The sequence below is a fragment of the Lepisma saccharinum genome, chromosome 6 (assembly GCF_977018435.1).
Source record: "Lepisma saccharinum chromosome 6, izLepSacc3.1, whole genome shotgun sequence".
NCBI lineage: Eukaryota > Metazoa > Arthropoda > Insecta > Zygentoma > Lepismatidae > Lepisma > Lepisma saccharinum.
The window spans coordinates 8350010-8363145 of record NC_139234.1 but is presented as its reverse complement, the minus strand read 5'-3'; positions in this window follow the sequence as shown (position 1 = coordinate 8363145).

Genomic DNA, 13136 nt, shown 5'->3' with positions numbered 1-13136 from the left:
AAAAAAAGGTTCTCTAACGGCTGCGGTTATAGATTACCGCACCTCTGTAGAGTTTCACGTGTTTTTTTTTTCCCCCCAAACTTCCATGAAACCCTACAGAGGACCTCCGTAATGCATGCAACGTGTACTAACGACTCTAGTGTTATTTTGATGTTGTGATATTTTTGGATATAGAGTTTTATTGTGAGATATAGATAAAAATAATTATGTTTATTATTAATATTTTCTTGATGAAGATGGAGAATGTATGTGTGTGTGTTACAAATAAAGTTGCATGCTTTTTTCTAGTGTGTGTATGTGTTTTTGATGTTTCGACAGCATCTGAAACGATAAAAAAAGAAATTTTATTGTTAATTTTCTTGTGTAAAAACAACAACAAATATTTTTGTGCAAATTTTCTGATTTGTCTCGTGCTATAGTGCAAAAAAAAGATATTGTAACTGATAACTAATGAAATTGACATTTGTAACTGATCTGAACTAGTGAAATTCGTATTGTGCCATTGTAACTGATTGTGCTAGTACAAAAAATTTCTTATTGTGCAAGAAAAGATGTTAAAAACTTGTTAAAACTGCTCTGTGACCCTCTCGTTCTTCAGGTCGTAGGCGAAGGACTTCTCTGCAATCAGGATGACGCTACACAGGGTGTCCTCGGGCAAGGCATCGTGGAACTCGCAGACGATCTTGATGTTGGTTCGATCGTTGACCACCACCTTCTTTCTTTTTGTGGTATTGATGACGGTCATGGGTCTCCGGGCTTTGAATTCGCTGGGCGTGTAGTACATGTCCACACTTCCCTCGGTCACGCGTTTGTAAGCCGAAAACGCTTCGTAAAGTTTGAGATAATCGTTTTTGGTCATGTCGAGGTTGTAATTCTCGCGCGGGAACACTTCGTTCCTGCCGTTCTTGAGATAAATGTTCTTGATCTTGCAGTCGTCGAATTTGCTGGAATCTTTTTCCTGATTCTTGTCCCTCCCGGTCTGAAAGAGCACTACAACGAAATCTGGCATATCGAACTGTATGTTGTTGAACTGCGTCGTCACGTCGAATTCCATGCGACTTCCGGACGCCATCTTCTGTACGCACTGGTAACCGTGAAAGTGAATCGGCACCTGCGGACTTTTCAAGATCTCCGCTTTGTACTTGAGGGCGTAATTCGTTTCGTATTCCACCACCGGCATTCTCAATTCCATGCTCCGGATGACGCATTTCGCTGCTTCGGGTAAAGTGTTGGCTATCGGCGTGGTGCCGTCCGGACCCAAAGTAGCGTATCGCATCAGTGCGTCGTTGTCGTTGGCCGCTCTTCGAAACGTGATTCTCAGTCCTCCCTTCCACATGATCTCCTTGTAATCGGAGAAGAAACCAGGCAGCAGACGCATGGGAAAGAGCACTGTGTGACTTCTCGTCGATATTTTGGTCCCCGCTTCGAATCCCCCGGCCTGGTAGTACGCTGCGTCTGTTTTGGATAATTTCAAAGTTCCCACTGCCGTCGACGTGATGCCTGGATAATCTATTCTGTCGATGACGGTGTTGTGTTTCCTCACCTCCACCTGCGAGAACAGGTGAGGCACGAAGTTGTCCACGAGTATCAAGTTTGCTGCTGCGGGAAACGCGTCTCCGCTTTCTTTCTTCACTACGTCGAATTGAAGGTAGAGGTCCGCTCTGTGAGGATGAATGAACCCGTCGCCTACGTCCACGTCGTATTCGATCTCCCTGTTCGCTTCGTTCAGATTGGCAAACGTGCGACGGTTGGGAGGGAAAGATTGCAATTCGTAACTTTCGATTTGCTCCATTTTCACTATGTATGGTTATTTATTATACGTTGATCTCCACGATGGCAGTAGTTGTTGCACCTGCGAAATCCACCACGTCTCCTTTCTCGTTCGTCACCACCAACTCTATGTCGTCTATGCGGTTGCGACATACTGGAAAATAGATCGGCGAAGAGGGCGTGTAGATGATCGGTTCCATGAATTCGGAACTTGGTTTGAAAGTGGCTATGATTCCCGTCTGCTTGTGACTTCCTAATCCGTCCGAAGATTTCGTGATCATACCTTCCGCCACGTTGCAGTGTACGTTCAGAGTCTCTATGGCCAAAAATTTAGGAATGTTGGTTGCTACGTGCTTGATGCCAGCTTCGAGTTTTGTGTTGTTCTCGAAACCTAAAAGTTCTCCTATGGTGCCCAGGTCCACGGTCTCCGTCGCCGACAGGATTTCCACTCTGTGCGTGACCGAATTTTGAGAAAGGTACGTGCCTTTGGGTAACTGAGCTTGCAAAGTGGAAAGATTGTATTGTCCTGGCGTGACGACGATATGTTCGCTTCCGACGCTAATTTTGTTGTTGTGCTGCGTGACGTTAGGTATGAGGTACATGCTGTAGAATGCACGCAGAGCCATGGATTTAGGATAGACGATGTCGTCGTGCAGCGTGAGTTTCAAGATTGAAGATTCGCTCGTGAGATGGAACACGCCCATCCTAGTGATGCTGTTTGAGGTTCCACAATGCTTTCTGGAAATCCTCGATCGTAGGGTTATTTATTTTAGAGAGAAACGCGAGCACGGAGAGGCAGAGATGACCGCAGTTCACGTCTCCGAAATTTTGAATGCGTTCGTCGTTGTAGTATATAGAGGTTTTGTTTGTTTTCAGATAATGAATTAAATTTGTAGGTGGAACACCTCCGAAAGAATCGAAAACGAATGCTTTATCATTGTCGTTTTTGTGGTAACATATCCAATGCGTGCCTGGATTTTCTTGACCGTCCAAGTTGACTACTCCGCATTCTCTTCTTTTAACGCTTGAAGGTAACGAGTCGGACATGAAAACTCCTCTGAAGTGTTTGATTTGTAACGGTTCGATCAGAGATTCAATGTCTCGGTTGGTGAGTGCTTCTGTTTCTTTTTTTTAAACTTCTTCATCACGCCCTTTCCTCCTTTCTTCTCCATGGCCAGGTTGTGACGTTTCTGTTCTTCCAACTCGGCCTTGTTCTTCTTCCAGTCGATGACGGTTTTCGCGATGGCGGCACTTCCACCGGCCAAACTTCCCACGGCCCCCAATGCTGCCAGGATGGCGGGGATGCTGAATATGAAACCTCCGATCTTTTGCTGTTTCCGCGAACGCTGCAATCTTTTCAATTGAGGTGTGCTGAGAAGTAATTTCATTCCGTGTCCTTTCGTCAAGCAAGAACGTTTCTTCTCGCGTTGTTTCTTGGTGAGTAACCCATCGAGGGCACCTAGATTTTTTAGATTCGAATATGGTATCTGGTACACGACACCCTTGGGCTTCATGTTGATGCTCTATGTGTTATTTTCACGGTATGTTATTTATATATATATTCTGAGATTTTTTCTTGTGTAGTTTTTTACGGTATGTTATTTATATATTTTTAAGGGCTCGCAGTCGTTACACAAATTCTATTATGTGCTTCGTTTTCTTGCCAAGAAGTTCCTTTGTCCCCTTGTACACGATTCGAGTTTTGTTCTCGATTAAAATAGATAGCTTCTCGTCGGATAACATGTTAGCGTATCGATCTGGTAAAAATAGACTGTATTGTGCGTTGAGCAACAGGCATACCTTGGGACCATACTGGGTAGAAACGATTGAACCGGAAGTTATCGTGTAAGGTTTGTCGACTTCCAATTCCTGAATTTTTACATACTCGACTGACAAATTTAGCATTTGTTTTAATGCTTGGAGATCACTCATTTTTTCAGTCGTCATATCAAAGAAAAATTTCAGAGTGTTAGAGAGAAATTTTTTTTTTCACGATGTGTGTTATTTATATATACTTTTTTTCATGAGATTTTTGTATCGAAGATTTTTGTGTGTGTGTTAGAGGAAGAAAGTCCGTGCTTCCGAAAACGCAATGATGAGCGTAATGATATCTTCCGTCTCCTGCTTAGACTTACACCAATCTACTGTGTACCGTCTTCTTCCCTGCCTTGCCTCGTGCAATTCATCTAACCTATCGTTTAATTTTTCCCCTGCGCCCAAAAGGAGAATGTTGAGATCACCGCACCTCAGGCCGCTGATCTCCCGAAGATGGTCCTTGAGAACTATTTCGCATCCCATGTGAAATGCCGGCGTCGTTTTAGCTATGATCACAAGTTTATTAACATCTCCGTTAACTACCTTTTTGAATATTTTAGATAGTAGTTCGTGCGGCAAATCAGTTATGCAAGCCATGTTGTTTTTTTTACTGTATGTTATTTATATACCCCACCCCAATTTTTGTTTCGTGTTCATGGCGATGGTGGTACCCAGTGCGGCGACCCGTTCACCCAGCGATGCGTCTCTGCTCACGAACCTTTCGAAAGCTGCGTGCTCTAACTTTCTGTCTGCTTCGTGACGTGCATCCAGATCCGTGCGAGTGGTGTTGTAGGCGATGTCGTGATCTTTGCATGCGGCGTCCAACGGATTCACACCCTTGTCTCCTCTCTCCAATCTTTTCTCGAGTTTGGTACCCGGTCCGCAGTACTGGTAGCCAGGTAGATGCATCTCGAAAGGTAACTTGTTGATGATGTCGTTCACAAGTCCCTTTCCTTCGGCCACGTTCCAAAATTTCGGAGGCAGCGTGTTGATGATTTTGATTAGGTAACCTATGCCCTTGTCGTCGTTAACGATGAAGTTGGAAAGTTTCGTGCTGATCATGTCCACGATGCCAACCTTCTCGTTGTAGAAATTACGGTTGCCTGCATTCTCTTCGCCGGCTATCACCAACAATCGGTCCACGAGTTTCCTCACGTCGTCCACCCAAACGAATTCTTTGGGTAACGTGTTGTAGCGTTTGACGCCGCTGCCTGTTTTGACCTGGTTCCAAATCGGTTTGATGAGATTCCTGTACTTCTCGCCGCTGCTCGATTTCACCCTATTCTGCGAGGCGTCGTTGTTCTGGTACAAGGCATCCGTCATGATCAGAATTTCCTTGTAACTTTGGTAATCTTCGTCGGTGTAATCTTTCGGCTGCTTTTTGGCAACGAGTTCCCACAGTCCCACCGTACCCGGATACCTGTTCCAACTATCCTTGTCGCCTAAATTGACTTTAATGTCGTTGCCTTCGAAGGTCACCTTCGATTTCCCAATCTTCCACACCACACCGCCGCCTTCGCTGGTTTCCATGCTGGGATACAATCCGAACACTTCATCCTTGTCGAATTTCCCTGTACTCAGGTAGTCTCGTGCCAAAGGTCCCAACTCGATTTTATCCGAAGACGACGACGTGCTGCCTATGGCTCGACGTCGTGCCGGTGCATCCTTCAGTTCGAACGGCGTCGAAGGAATGCTTGAAATGGGCGTGGGTACGGCGTAACTTTTAGCTGCGAGCGGTACGAGTTCATTAATCAAATTTTTATTTTGTTCCGTGACACTTTTAATTTCTTTACCTAGACCGCTGATGGCATCGATCACAGGTTGATCCTGACGTTTCTTCTCTTCGTAGAATCCGCGATTCTCGGATTTCCAACCTTTGAAGCGTTTCGCGAGGTAATCGCGAAGCTTGAGATTTTCGTCTTCAATTTTTCGTTTCGTCATGACGTTATTTATACACGTCGTTTCTCACAACGTTGCAACGTTTAGAAAGTCGTTGATTTTGTTTCTGTATTTTCCATCGTTGGGTTTCCTCGTCATGTCGATCGTCGCGAATCCGAAATCGTCACCGTTCCAGCAAGTAGAGCAGCAGCATTCCAAAAATTGATTGTAGTTCATGTCTCCGCCTACGTAGTCATCGTACGCGTGCTTGAGGTTGGTGTGATCTTGACGAAACAAACATATGAAATTAGCGTTGTCGCGTACTAACTGTTTTGGAATTTTGGAAAACGTTTGAGCTAGGTAAAAGCAATCCATTCCTTTGTGACGACCTTGCGTGAAAAAGTTGCGAATTTCATTTTGATTTTCCAGGATGACATCGTCGAACACAACGACCGAATTTTCACGACAATCGTCGAGTGGTTTTATTTCCGAGGCGAACGTTGCAATGTCCAGACCATCGTACAGTTTCATCAGTTGCTGGTATTTGGATTGCTCCAAACTTTTCGAGAACACGTACAGGTGCCTGTTCTTCCAATCTAGCCAATTTGGTGCGAGGAGAAAATTGTCCACGAGCAGTGTCGTTTTCCCACACCCCGAAGGACCTACGATCAGACAGCGGATGTTGTCGGGGAGCAACTCGCCGTTCTTTTTTTTTCTCGTTTGACTTTCCGAATCAGGTAAACGTTTCACAACATTCCACGTACTCATAGAATCACTTCGTTTGAATCGATCCAACTTGTTTCCGGAAGTCCCAGCCATTTCACCAAAAGTTTGTTGCCTCTCTTGCGCAAAACTTTTTCGATAAGGTACGTGTCGGGGTATTTAGTTTTAGAGAGTTCCTCCTCGTAGAAGCGCCCCAATAAAATTTCACCGCCACTGTCCTTTATTATATACGTGTGACGGTTCCCGGGTAGAACTCGAACCACGGTAAAAAGTTCAGTGCTCCAGTTTCGTGTGAAACCCCTGTCGAACGTTCGCTTCAATTTACTAACCCTCACCTGTTCTCCAATTTTGTATTTAGCTTTTTTTGTCGTGGGCGTGTACTTTGGACAGTAAACGCTAGAAATTAAACGTTGCTCGTCAGACTTGGTAACGTCAGCTGGCTTCATGCCTATCGTTCCGTGCCGTGTGTGATTATAGTCGTTAACGAGTTCCGGAAGAATAGTGACCCACTTGTAGCTTCCCTGAAGCGTGAAGCGTGACCACATGCGCGATTTCAGAGTGCGATTGAATCTTTCCACAATGCTGGCCTTGACGTCACTGAAGGTCGAGTAATGTTGAACGTTGTGTTTCCGAATAAACTTTTGGAATACGGCGTTGTAAAATTCCTTCCCTTTGTCCGTGTGCAGAAACCGAGGTTGTCTGCCGCCGCTTTCGCGAAAAATTGTCTTGAATGCTTCCGTGACGCACGTTCCTGTTTTCGCCTTCAAAGGTAGAGCCCATGCGAATTTCGAAAATGTGTCTATGACGGTGAGGAGGTACTTGTTGCCCTTGTTCAATTTATGTACGTTTTTTAACTTGCCGCTACTCATTTCGACGAGGTCGCTTTCCCAGAGGTCGTCGATTCCCTTGGTTACCACAGCCAAACGTTCGTAGTTACGGCGTGCAGGTTTATGCAATTCTTGGACGATGGCTTGCCTTGACATTTTTTCTTAGAGATTACGTTTCAAGAGAAGCACAAGCGTGATGGGATTCAAAGAGGGTGGCACTTCGCTCGTGTTTTGAACGATCAGCTTATCGCCGGCACTCACGTCGAAAACGGTGAGATCTTCGTCTTCGTGTATTTCATATATGTTGCGCGTTTCGTTCCAACGCGCCAGAGGAATGTTTCCTGCCTTCTGGACACCACGATTCGATATCAAAGTCATGGTGGGAACGCTAGTTTTTCTGCCGTGAGACCAGTACGAAAATTCGTTTATCTGAATCGTGCCATCGAGGAGAAACTTGTAGTACGGATGATAAGGATGCAGCATGTACAGTTTGTTACCTTCGACGAAGGTGGAGATTCTCTGTTGATTGGGAACGCTGTTGATTTCGATGGCTTGCAGAGAATGCAGTTTAGCGAATTTAGTATCGACGCTAACAAGGTTGCTGTGAAGCTGACCCAGTGTGTTTTGTACGGGCACCAAATGCTCGACTATGGTATCCGTTACGGTAGAAAATGACGGTTTGATTTTCACTTCCACGTTCAACTGCTTGTAGCTTTCGTTGAGTTCTTGCAACTTGGCACCGAAAGAGGCCAGCGTCGATTCCTGCGTTGATTCCAGCACTCCAACTTGATCTCTGATGTTGACGACAATGTTCTGAAGGTTCTCGATTTGATTCAATTTCGAGCTCTTTTCGGTAAGATCGTTCACGATGATTCGCATCTCTGTAAACTGCGTGTGAAGGTCGGCAACGCTCTGCGAAGTGGTCAGCGTCGACACCAGCGAAGCAAGTTCGTCTCGAATCTGTTCCACGTTCGCTGTTTCCGTTTCTAGTCGTTTCAGCATACGTGATATGTTCCTTTTCAAAGCGTGTAATTCTTTGGAGGTGGGGAGATTGGCCACTTTACTCTCGAGATCGCTCAACGAACTTTTGATGTCACTCGAATCGGATAGTGCCGTCACCGCCGTTTTCAATTTTTCCAAATCTTCGCTTGAAGGCACGCTCGTCCGTAACGATTCCAAGTCACCCTGTATGTTGTCCAGTACGTGATGAAAATGAGTAAGATTGGATTCGACGTTCAAATTTTCCAAATATTGGATCTTCTGCTGAACCGTGCTTAACGTGTCCTGAATACTCGTCAACACACTTGCTTCAGCGTGAATATTTTTAATTTCTTCGTTAATCAACTCCAGAGACGCCTGAAGCGTAGCGATGGTGGTTTGAATGTGTTCGAAATCTTGATAAGCCTCCAGTTGAATTTTTATGTTCGCGACGCTTTTACCGATGACCTGCAGTTCGTCCGACGATGGTAGGTTCGTCATTGTATCTTCCAAAGTCTGCAACTTGGATTTGATTTCAGTAGTTGTATTTGTGGTGGGATAAACTCACGAAAGGAAGAGCTCCCCTCAAGCAGATTTGCTACACTTAAAACTTGCTCAACATGTTCATATGAGTTTTTTGCTCAAGTGTGGAACCCTGCCTAATCCAGGATTTTTGTAAAAATGCCCTCGGGAATTTTTCAGAAAGGAAGAGCTCCTCTGAGAAAGGAAGAGCTCCCCTGAGAAAGGAAGAGCTCCCCTGTATTATAAACTCACGAAAGGAAGAGCATCCCCTCAAGCAGATTTGCTACACTTAAAACTTGCTTAACATGAGCATATGAGTTTTTTGAGCAAGTGTGGAATCTTGTCTAATTCAAGATTTTTGTAAAAATGCCCTCGGGAATTTTTCAGAAAAGAAGAGCTTCCTCAGATTGATTTGCACATACTTACAAAAGTTGCATCAGCCAGATTTTTGTTCATAAACTTGTCAATTTTTGGCTATACCAGAAATTAAGCTTATAGTATGTTTTTCTGTCAAAATCCCAGGAATCTTGAATTGATATCTATTGGGTTCTGAGACCGAGTGGAGCGTGGTGCATTGCCTTGTAATCAAAAGGTTCGGGTTTGAGTCCTCATAAAATCTGATGGCAAAATGTTAATATTGTTGTTTTGTAAACAAGGGGCTCCGGGTTCGAGTCCTGAGAGATGTGGCATTCCATACGTGAGATTTTGAGAATAAATACTGCTAGTTGATAGCTCCCAGATCTTAAATTTGGTAAAAAATGTTGTACAACAGAGCAAAATTATTCTCTATTAAGAATCACCAGAGTTTTGTTATCTGGGTAACAACAATACGGGCGAAACTGCATAATCAATACAATAGAATGGAGGTCAAGTAAACATTGCATGTTCTTTCCAATCTTTTGATCAGTCCCATGTTTCGGCCAACAATAAATTATTGCATGCCCGGGAGTTGTATGCCAGCAGATATAATCTATACTGCGTCTTTTCAGAGTTATTCATCATCAAAGAGTAATTGCCTTCTTTCTGTATGCCTGAGTGATTATATCTGTTGATATTACCTCTATTGTGTCTTTTCCGAGGGAAATTACATGTCATTTGTCATGGAACTCAAAGAGAAATTCTTATCTATACTATGCCTTTTTCAGGGACCATCCATTATATTGAGGAATTGCCTTCTCGGATATTGTCATGCAAAGGGTTGATCTTGTCGCAACAGAATAATTGCAATGGCAAATGTGCTGTGTTAGTAGGTAAAAGCTTTTCTGCTCGTAAGCATAGGTGCTATAAAATGGGTAGGTAATATATTTTCTGACGGTAAAGTATTGTTTTATATCCAAAGGGTTTCTGTGCTTGAATCGTGTTTCTAGTTCGAGTTGCTGTTTTAAGTCTATTTTATGCACAGTAAGGCTAATCGGGACTGGCCCTACAGTTTTAAAGTGGGATCCGAACTACTTGTGCCTCCACTGGGTATCGAACCCGGGACCTCTTGATTACAAGGCAATGACGCTACCACTGCGCCATGGGGGAAGCCCTGAATCGTGCTTCTAGAATTGCTCCGTGACTCTCTCATTTCTTACATCATAAACATATGATTTTTCACCTATGAGAATGACGCTACAAATGGTGTCGTCGGGTAATGCCTCGTGGAATTCACAGATAATTTTAATGTTTGTCCTGTCATTAACCACAACTTGTTTCCTTTTTGAAGTGTTAATTACAAACATGGGTCTCCGTGCTTTGAATTCATCTGGTGCGTAATACAGGTCAGTATTGCCTGTAGTGACCCTCTTGAAAGCCGAAAAAGCCTCATATAATTTGAGAAAATCATCCTTGGACATGTCTAAATTGTAATTTTCTCTAGGAAAGACCTCATTTCTGCCATTTTTAAGATATATGTTCTTGATGTTGCAGTTATCAAATCTACTCGAATTTTTTTCCTGGTTATTGTGTCTTCCAGTCTGAAACAGTACCACTACAAAATCGGGCATGTCAAATTGAATACTGGAGAATGAATTTGTAGCATCAAACTCATAATAAGTACCAGATGCAGGCTTCTGTACGCATTGATATGTGTAAAATTGAAGAGGAATCTGTGGATTTTTTATTATATCCGCTTTGTATTTAAGAGCATAACTGGCTTCATATTCAACAACTGGGATTCTTAGCTCCATAGTCTGAATAATGCATTTGCCTTCATCAGGTAGGGTATTGGGCAGAGCTTCTCCTGTAGGGTTTAATGTGCTGTACCTCATCAAAGCATTATTATCATTGGCAGCTCTTCTAAATGTAATTCTTAACCCACCCTTCCACATAATATCTTTGTAATCCGAGAAGAATCCTGGCAACAGGCGCATGGGGAACAGCACTGTATGGTTCTTGGTTAATATTTTATCACCAGCCTCAAATCCACCTATTTGGTAGTATGAAGCCTCGGTTTTGGATAATTTTAGTGTGGCCAAAGCTGTGGAGGTAATGCCGGGATAATCTATTCTGTTTATAACAACACCATGCTTTCTGATCTCAATTTCAGAGAACAGATGCGGCACAAAATTATCTACCAATCTTATGTTTGAATTTGCAGGGTAATCTGTTCCATCGAGCTTTACAACATCAAATTTGATGTATAGATCTGCTCTGTGGGGGTGTATAAAGCCATCCCCTACATCAAGATCAACCTCAATCTCTGTGTTGGGTTGATTTAAATTTGCAAATGTCCTCCTGTTTGGAGGGAATGATTGTAGCTCATAACTCTCAATATTTTCCATTGTATGTATTTTTATTTAAATGTTAATCTCTATGATAGCAGTTGTTGTGGCTCCAGCAAAATCAACTAATTCTTCTTTTTCATTAGTGACCATCAACTCAATGTTATCTATTCTGTTATGACACACAGGAAAATATAATGTTGGGGATGGAGTGTAGATGATTGGCTCCATAAATTCAGAATTAGGTTTGAATGTTGCAATGATGCCAGTTTGTTTGTGAGTGCCTATGCCATTTGATTTGGTGATCATACCCTCAGCCACATTACAGTGAATATTCAGTGTCTCTATGGCTAAGAATTTGGGTATATTCATAGCAGTGTGTTTGATGGCCGCTTCAAGTTTTGTGTTGTTCTCAAAGCCTAACAGCTCTCCTATAGTACCCAGATCCACTGTTTCTGTAGCAGATACAATCTCTACTCTGTGAGTGACAGAATTTTGACTTAACACTACACCTCTGGGTAATTGAGCATTTAGAGTGGATAGATTATATTGCCCTGGAGTGATGACAATTTTTTGATCCCCTATTGCAATTGTATTGTTGTGGTGCGTAATATTAGGGATCAAGTACATGCCGTAAAATGCTCTGAGAGCTATTGTTTTGGGATACACAATGTCATCATGCAATTTGAGTTTCAATATTGAATTTTGGCTGGTGAGATGGAATACCCCCATGATGTTTTAAATACCACAAGGCCTTTTGAAAAGTTTCAATTGATGGTTTATTTATTTGAGACATATATCTGAGAACAGATAAACACAAATGTCCGCAATTAACATCTTTGAAGTTTTGAAGACGGGCATTATTGTAATAAAGATTAGCTGATTTTAGATATTTTACTAAATTTTCAGGAGGAATACCTCCAAATGAATCAAACACAAATGCCTCATTGTTTAAATATTTAAGATAACAGATCCAGTGAGTGCCCTGATTTTTGTACTCATCCAAATTAACAATGCCACACTCTTTGTTGAGTGGTTGTTCTGGTAAGGAATCAGACATGTACACACCTCTAAAATGTTTGATGCCCAGTGGCTTGATTAAAGCTTCAATATCTTGGTTTGTAAGCGGCTCTTGTTTTTTTTAAACTTATTCATGGCTCTCTTAACACCTTTGCCTTTTTTCTCCATGGCCAGGTTATGGCGCCTCTGCTCATCTAATTCTGCCCTATTTTTCTTGGCATCTATTACTGTTTTTGCTATGGCAGCTGATCCCCCAGCCAAGCTCCCAACAGCCCCGAGAGCAGCTAAGATGGCCGGGATAGTAAATATGAAACCCCCTGTATGTGATTTTTTTCTAGATTGCTGTATTTTTTTTAATTGGGGGGTACTAAGCAACAATTTCATACCATGTCCCTTTGCAAGACAAGAGCTTTTTTTCTTGCGCTGCTTTTTGGTCAAAAGACTATCAATAGTTTTAAGAGATTTGAGACCTGCATAAGGTATTTGATACATAACACCCTTGGCCTTCATTGTAGGTTTATTATATACATATTCACAGCCCCCACCCCAGTTTTTGTTTGGTGCTCATAGCTATGGTGGTTCCCAATGCTGCTATTCTCTCACTCAAAGAAGCATCTTTGCTTACAAATCTACCAAATGCAGCCTCTTCTAATTTCTTGTCTGCAACATGTCTCTTGTCAAGATCAGAATGTGTGTTGTATGCTATGTCATGGTCTCTACAAGCAGCATCTAGGGGATTTACACCAGGATCACCTCTGTTTAATCTATGATCCAATTTTGTGCCTGGACCACAATACTGATAGCCTGGAATATGTAGTTCAAATGGCAGCTTGTTTATAATGTCATTAACCAACCCCCGACCCTCAGAAACATTCCAAAATTTAGGTGGTAGAGTATT